Raw genomic sequence first — 8,876 nt, 5'->3', positions numbered from 1 at the left:
TATTCCCCCCAGTCCTCCTCCTCCCCGAACAGGTGCCCCGACCGACCAGAGGAGGCGCTAGTGCAGCAGCCAGGACACACCCACATCCGGCTTTCCACCCGCAGACACAGCCAATTGTGTCTGTAGAGACGCCCGACCAAGCTGGAGGTAACACGGGGATTCGAACCGGGATCCCCGTGTCGGTAGGCAACGGAATAGACCGCTACGCTACCCGGACGCCCTCAGTCTAAAAGTTTTTTAAGGTGTTGTCTAGCTAAGGATAAAGTCTCATCAGACAAAAAAAAAAAAAGTAATAGTGAGCAAGCACTCACCATATTCTTTGTGCAAAATAAACATCTTTACAAACAAAAGTCATCTAAAACACAAACGCTTCCCTCAGCATGTGCACAGGCGTGTAGTGGCAACCATGATTAAATTAACACAACTCCACCCATCAGTCGGGCTATATGACCAACATCATCACGTGATCATATTTTCAAATTACAACATGAAGCAAAAAAATGTGTGTTTGTGTGTGTATATATATAATAAAAACATGCCCAAGAAAAATCCACATTTAAGACCCCTGGGGCTTCAGTTCCCAGTGAATTAACCCAGTAAGCCCCATGCTGTAATAACTTATTTGCCGCCTTGTTCAGGAGTCTGAACCACGTCAATGCTAAGGAACTTAAGAGAAACACAAATCATGTCCCCACAAATTAAAGTAAACAGCTGCTGGTGATTTAGGGTCCCAATTTCATTTTGTGCTCATCAAATCTCGTTTCAAGTACCCATATCATTTTTCCCACATAACATAATCGACAAGAACAATTCAGAAGATAAATGACGCACTTTGCAAAACATTAAATCCGTCCCTTAACACGGATCTTTTTGCCACTCCTGGGATGACAGAAGAGATCACATGGAATCACAGCGGTGCAGTGTATGCAACTCCAACAAGGGAAACTGTCTGAGGGGATGGTAGCTAAAAATGTTGTGGAGGTTTGTATGTGTCTGCATGTACTAATGAATATTTTAGATTTGTGTACATGAATCTCGGTTTCTCTTTTAATGCAACTCCGCGTCACTCGGTAAAATGTGCCAATAACGAAGTACAGCTGATTAATAATAATAATCATCATCACCATCATTACATTTATATAGTGTGTTTCTAGACATCCAAGCCGCTTCACACTGAAGGGGGTAACTCACTCCAACCACCACCAATGTGCAGCACCCACCTGGGTGGTGCACAGCAGCCGTTTTGCACCAGAACGCTCACCACACATCAGCTTGAGGTGGAGAGGGAGAATCATTGAGCCAGTTACATGGGGGGATGATCACGTGGCCAGATGCAGAGAGCCAGGTTGGGAATTTTGCTAGGACACCGGGGACCCCCCTACTCTTTGTGGTAAGTACCATGGGATCTTTAATGACCACAGTGAGTCAGGACCTCGGTTTAACTTCTCATCCGAAGGACGGCAGCTCCTACGGCACAGTGTCCCTATCACTGCACTGGGGCATTAGGATTTAGGACCAGAGGGAAGACTGCCCCCGACTGGCCCACCAACACCACTTTCGATTAAGACAGTGTAGATGTCGGTAATACATAGAAAGGATCGTCTCTACTACTACTACTACTACTACTACTACTTTCGGCTGCTCCCATTAGGGGTCGCCACAGCGGATCATCCGTTTCCATCTCTTCCTGTCCTCTGCATCTTCCTCTGTCACACCAGCCACCTGCATGTTCTCCCTCTGGTGGTTTGTGGTGGTTGAGGTGAGGTCCCACCTCTTCAATGTGAAGCACTTTGGGTGTCTAGATACAGTGCCATATAAATATAATCCATTATTCATATTATTATTATTTCCTCTTCCCTGGCAGCTCCATATTCAGCAACCTTCTCCCGATATACCCAGCATCTCTCCTCCACACAACAAAGGAACGTCTCTGCTCTTAATTAATCGCCCTCTATCGAGACAAACAGAAAAGCTTCGCTGTATCTTGTCTACTTGAAGCGGTTGCACAAAAAATATCAGCACATTTTTCAAATTCGGTGTGACTAGAACAGATTCCTCTTCTTCTAGGTGACTGACTGTGTGGGAGACTTTGCTTTAAGGCTGGAACAGGTTAACTTCTATGATCAGGACATTTGTTTGTATCTATTGGTTTACAACATTGAGGTGGTTGTAAAGCTTCACCCACCTTTGAAATGTCGACATCTAAGGAAGAAATCCTTTGATCGAAAGCGAGTGTAAAGTTGATGGATGACACCCTGCTGTTCACATATACTTCACAACACCGCAACTCCTCTCCAGTCCAAATGTGGATTTCTCTTTTTTTAGTGGACTGTTGCTTGTAAGTTTGTAAATAATATTTATTTTGCACAAAGAAAAGGTGAGTCCTCGCCTACTGTGACTTTATAATTCAGCAAAAGCAATAGTGTCGTAAGAATACCAATAAAATATTACATGTTATATCCTTTAAGATGATTATATTATAACACTAAAAATATGAACTTTATTCTTTTGAAGAAAAATATTGTCATGTTATAATGAGTGCTGATTGAAATTTAGTGAATAAATAATCTAAACTGACAGTAGGTCACAGGTGCATAAGGGATAATTTACACTCAATTCAACAATATAATTTTTGTATATGTAAACAGAAAATGATACACATATGCTATAACCCAAAGGAGTTGAATCAAGTGCAACTGGACTTGGTATATATTACGGATATATACCAAGTCCAGTTGCACTTGATTCAACTCTTTTGGATAACCATGACCTGGATGAATGAGAACATTCACAGACACATATGCTATTAATTTATTCTAGATTGAACATTTATTTTCTATGATGCTTCATTAGTGGCAATCTTCATATTTTCAAGATATTTAAATAAATATTTAAATTTAGACAAGAGTCCACTTTTTGCCATGAGTGTCTCAACATTATGAAAACCAATAAAGAGAGTATTGGTGTAGGCATAGGAGGCCAGAGGAAGGAAAGAGGAGGAAAAACAAGTGATGTAATGTCATGACATCCATCTTTACTCCTTGTCTATTTTCTGACAGTTATATGGAGAAGAAAGGGCGAGGAAGAAGACGGAGTTATAAAGAGAGGGATTTCAGCCTGTTTGTCACCAGGCAGTCAGACGAATTTTTCAATTACAACTACTACAAAAATTACAAATACAGGAAGTCCCCAGGTTACGAACGAGTCCATTTTTGAGTCTGTTCTTAAGTCAAATTGGTATGTAAGTCGGAACAGTTACGTACAGTTCACATCTCACGTCAATTAGTCAAATATTTGTCTTAGTATATAGTATATATTTTACCAAAAATATCATAAATGTAATAATGCAGTAATAATATTAAATATAACTACAGTACAGTATTTATAATTGAGAGAGAGAATGTGTGTGTAAGTATAAAAAAAACTTTAAATAAACATTTCTTACATTTCAAACTCCCCACCTGTAATATTTGCTAGTAATATTTGATTTGCTAATGTCCCTTACGGCTTTCCGTAGCGCCACAACAAAGTCACGTGATGTACGTAACAACGTCAGTCGGAATCCGGTCGGTGAATAAACACCCAGCACGAGAGAAGTCGTCCTTGCTTTATTAATGTTATAAGTTAACATAGCCAGAGGGCACAGATCATTACATGGTGTCAGAGTAGCGGAGTTTAAATACCCAATATGGATTCGTACGGCGTTCCAGCTCCACGGATGGACTGGGAATCGGCGAACTTACCTGAAGCATGGAGACGATTTCGACAAACAACGGAGCTAATGTTCACGGGCCCCCTGCGCGGGAAGAATGAAGAGGAGAAATGCAGCTACCTCCTGCTCTGGATAGGGGAAAAAGGGCGCGATGTGCACAACACTTGGACACTCAGCGGAGAACAAGCCAAGAAGCTAGAAACGTACTACGATAAGTACACTGAGTACATCACCCCCAAAGCAAACCCGATTTATGCCAGATATAAATTTCATGAAAAGATGCAGGGAGAGAGTGAATCCTTCGAACGATTTGTAACTGAGCTAAAGCTCCTAGTCAAAGACTGTGGCTACCCAAATGCCGACGAGATGGTCAGGGACCGCATCGTGTTTGCCACCAACTCACCCAGAGTGAGAGAAAAGCTACTTAGCCAGGGAGCTGAGCTAACGCTAGAAAAAGCCATAGATGTAGCCCGCTCACACGAGCTAGCAAAGCAACAGCTAACGTTTATGGGCCAGGGCAGCACACATGAAACGGTGCACGCAATAGGCAGAAAGACTTACAAACCGAACGCACCCAAAGCAGCTAACGCTAACTTCAGACAAAGGGACGTTAGCACCGCCGCCAGGGCGTGTAGCTATTGTGGAGGGCTACACGGCGCTAAAGCCACTTGCCCAGCTAAGGGTAAACAATGCATTAAATGCAAGAAGCTCAATCATTTTGCTAAAGTATGCAAGTCTAGCTCCCAGGGACAGACAAAGTACTACCGCGGCACAGTACATGCCGTCGGAGAGAACCCAGAAGAGTACACCACTGACAGAGAGCAGGAAGAACTGTACTTCGACAACATTACAGTGGAGAGCACCGCTGTGGGAGAACAGACAGAGCTGTACATAGACTGCATCTCAATAGAGAACAACGGAAAAAGCAACGAGCAGGCTTACGTAGAGGTTGGAATTGGCACACCTCCACAGAAGGTAAAGTTTAAACTAGACACTGGGGCACAGGCCAATACTATTCCCACCAACCTGTTCCAGGCGCTGTTCAAAAATGTGACACTGAAACCAGCAATACACAGACTCACTGAATATGGAGGAGGCGCGCTGAGCGTGAAAGGCACATGCAAACTCAAATGTAAGTACAGAGACAATGCAATTATGCTGGACTTTTACGTCATTGACACAAACGCCCCACCAGTCATGGCAATGAAAACATGCCGTGACCTAAACTTGGTAAAAATAGTGATGGCTGTGAGCGAGGAAAACAATGTCACATCACAGAGCATAATGGATGAGTATGCAGATGTTTTCCAAGGAATAGGAGAGTTCCCAGGCGAGTGCACCTTCCGCGTCACACCAGATGCAACGCCGGTCGTCTGCCCGCCACGCAGAATCCCCATCGCCCTACGCAGCAAACTGAGGGACGAGCTTGACAGCATGGAGAAAGGCGGCATAATCTGTAAGGTAACAGAACCCACAGAATGGGTGAACGCACTCGTCATTGTTGAGAAGCCAAAGACAGGCAAACTTAGAGTGTGTTTAGACCCCAGAGCTCTTAACAAAGTGATACAACGACCTCACTACCCCCTCCCCACGCTGGAGGACGCCACCACAAAGCTTGCTGGAGCTGAGTACTTTAGCGTGTTAGACGCGCGGTCAGGCTATTGGGCCATCAAACTGAGCACTGAATCCTCAATGTTGACGACATTTAACACAGTGTTTGGCAGGTATCGTTTCCTCAGACTGCCATTCGGAATCGTGTCCGCTCAAGACGAGTTCCAGAGACGCGTGGATGAAACATATGAAGGATTGGACGGTGTGACGGCCATAGTGGACGACATACTAGTGTTCGGCAAGACTAAAGAGGAACATGACCAGCGTCTCAGAGCGATGCTGAAGCGCACAAGGGAGCGAGGGGTGCGGCTCAACCCCGACAAGTGTCACATATGCGTGTCCGAGGTAAGCTACTTCGGCCACACGCTCTCACACGAAGGCATCAAACCAGACCCACACAAAGTGAAGGCGGTCAAGGACATGCAACCCCCACAGAACAAAGCAGAGCTGGAGACAGTCCTCGGCATGATCAACTACCTCGCCAGATTCGCTCCACACCTCTCACAGATAAACTCACCCCTCAGACAGCTTCTGAAACAGGACAGTGAGTTTGTGTGGGATGCAGTCCACGACAAGGCGTTCCAAGAGATGAAGAATCTCATTACACAGCACCCAGGTCCAGTACTCTCATATTTCGACCCGCAGAAAGAGCTGCGACTCCAAGTGGATGCATCCAAAAGTGGCCTTGGGGCTGTCATGCTCCAAGATGGCAAACCAATTGCCTATGCGTCCAAGTCACTCAACAGCACTGAAGAAAACTACGCACAGATAGAGAAGGAGCTCTACGCTGTGGTCTTCGGCTGCAAGAGGTTCCACGAGTACATGTATGGACGAAAAGTGATTGTGGAGTCAGACCACAAGCCTCTGGAGGCAATACTAAAAAAGCCACTGGCAGCAGCACCACCCCGGCTGCAACGGATGATCCTGGCGCTCCAAAAATACGACATCCAAATCATCCACCGCCCCGGTAAGGACATACCGGTGGCCGACACACTGTCACGCAAGTCAATAGAACACCACGACAGTGACCTACAGGAAGGGATGGAGGCCCAAGTGCACACAGTCCTCAGCAACATCCCTGTGAGCGACACAAGACTCACAGAAATCAAGCAGGAAACAGCGCAAGATCCACAGCTCACCGCACTCAGACGAGCCACACTCACTGGCTGGCCAGACACAAAGAAAAAGTGCCCGCCCAGCATCCAGGAATACTGGAACCACAGAGCAGAAATCTCAGAAATGGACGGTATCCTGTTCAAAGGTGAGAGAATCATTGTCCCCCAAAAGCTTCGCAAGGACATGATACAGCGCATCCATGCCAGCCACCTTGGCGTGGAAAAAAGCAAATGCCGAGCAAGAGACTTACTGTTCTGGCCTGGCATGGGGAAACAGATCGAGGATGCGGTAGCAGACTGCAGCATATGCCAAGAACGGCGCAGCGCAAATGCAAAGGAACCAATGATGTCACACGCCATACCCGAGCGGCCGTGGCAAGTGATAGGCACAGACCTATTCACATGGAACTCACAGGACTTCATAGTCACTGTGGACTACTACTCCAGATTCTTCGAGCTAGAAAGACTTTACAGCTGCACCTCATCTGCCGTCATCATGAAGCTGAAAGCAGCAATGGCTCGACACGGAATCCCCGAGACTATCATCAGCGACAACGGTCCGTGCTACAGCTCTGGTGAGTTCCGCAACTTCTCACAGACATGGGGTTTCTCACACACCACCACAAGCCCCCACTACCCACAGAGCAACGGCCTCTCCGAGAAGACTGTCCAGACGGCCAAACGCATCCTGGACAAAGCCAAAGCTGAGAACAAAGACCCCTACATGAGCTTACTGGAGTATCGCAACACACCGGTGGACAACCTGAAATCACCGGCACAGCTACTGATGAGTCGGAGGCTGCGGTCCATTCTCCCATCAACAGCAAAACACCTGCAGCCACAGATCGCCAGTCAGGAGGATGTTCACAAAAGGAGAGAGGTATGTCAACAGCGCCAGCAGGCATACTACAACCGAACAGCCAAACCTCTGCCCCACCTGCCCGCAGGCACACCAATCCGCTTCCGGCAGGAGGATGGATCCTGGAGACCTGCAACTGTGGAAAGACCAGCGAACACAGACAGGAGCTACCACATCCAAACCAAAGAAGGTCAGATCTACCAACGCAACCGTCAACACCTGCGACAAAGCAGAGTGAACACTCACACTACACACACACACACACTTCACAGCAGACTGTTACCAGCGCTAACAACAACACACAAGCCCATCAGCAAGAGCATGCTGAACCTCCAGACACGAACAATCAGCGACAACCAGACACACAGCCTGGTTACACCACGAGGTCAGGTCGCACGATCAAACCAAGACAAATCCTTGACTTATGAATGTTAAAAAAAAAGAGAATTTTACACCAACCTGTACTATACCTGCTATGTTTTGAAAAGAAATATTTACAGCGTTCACTTACCTTGTGTACCTACCTGCTGTTTGCAGTTACCAGTAATGAAATGAAAAAAAAAAAAGATGAAATGTTATTACGGTGTCACATTTAGACAGTGAGGGAAATGTTTTACACTACTTTGTTGCAGTCCAGTTATATAAGAGTTCCACTTTCATATTCTTTCTTATTAAGATTGTATTCGCTTATAAACGTGCTCAACGTGGTCTGTATCTCTGCAGAGAAAGCAGCACTTTTCAGAAAAAGGGAGATGTAATATTTGCTAGTAATATTTGATTTGCTAATGTCCCTTACGGCTTTCCGTAGCGCCACAACAAAGTCACGTGATGTACGTAACAACGTCAGTCGGAATCCGGTCGGTGAATAAACACCCAGCACGAGAGAAGTCGTCCTTGCTTTATTAATGTTATAAGTTAACATAGCCAGAGGGCACAGATCATTACACCACCTGCCACTGTCCCGGAGCGGGTCGCGACTGGCGGAGGCCGGCCGTTTGATGCCAGAAACGAGAGCCCGCTCGGGGCTCGCCTCCCCGCCTCACCGGGTAAGTGAAAAAACGATAAGAGCGTTTCACTTCTCTCTGAACGCTTTATTATTTCCTCTTTTGTTTCAATCGTGATCGTTTACCTTTTCTTCGGTGCATCACCATCACCTGCATCAGATTTACGCTTTGAAGCCACGATTACGAGGGTAAACACATGAAAAATCCAAGTCAAAACACAACACACACAAGTGTTTATGCGATCCAACTTAAAATGGCGACGACGGCGTGGCGCTGTTCTCCCTCGGGCCGACAAACCGTCTAAAATGTGCAGTGTTTTGAGTGTCGCGCAAATTAGTCCGTCTGTTCGTCAGTAGTAGTAGTAGTACAAACCATTGTGTGTAACTCGATTTTTTTAAATAATAGGCTTTACGGAGGTCGGTTTGTAAGTACAGGCATTCGTAAGTCGGGCATTCGTAACCTGGGACTTCCTGTTACTATTTCCAGATGTATTTTAACACCGCAATTGCACAAACCAGCTTGAAATCATTTGATTATGATCTAGAAAACATATCCATCAAACATTTATTGCAATT

At 45.8% G+C, this 8,876-nt stretch overlaps 1 protein-coding gene across 2 annotated transcripts in view; it reads right to left on the bottom strand.

Moving 5' to 3' along the window:
• slc27a4 (solute carrier family 27 member 4) overlaps positions 1–8,876 on the bottom strand; it is a 36,151-nt gene that overhangs the window by 7,510 nt on the left and 19,765 nt on the right. The gene's annotated exons all lie outside the window — the stretch shown is intronic.

The sequence above is a fragment of the Lampris incognitus genome, chromosome 12, assembly GCF_029633865.1.
Source record: "Lampris incognitus isolate fLamInc1 chromosome 12, fLamInc1.hap2, whole genome shotgun sequence".
Classification (NCBI taxonomy): domain Eukaryota; kingdom Metazoa; phylum Chordata; class Actinopteri; order Lampriformes; family Lampridae; genus Lampris; species Lampris incognitus.
The sequence above is the reverse complement of the archived record's forward strand: the minus strand, read 5'-3'. Positions and strand labels throughout refer to the sequence as shown.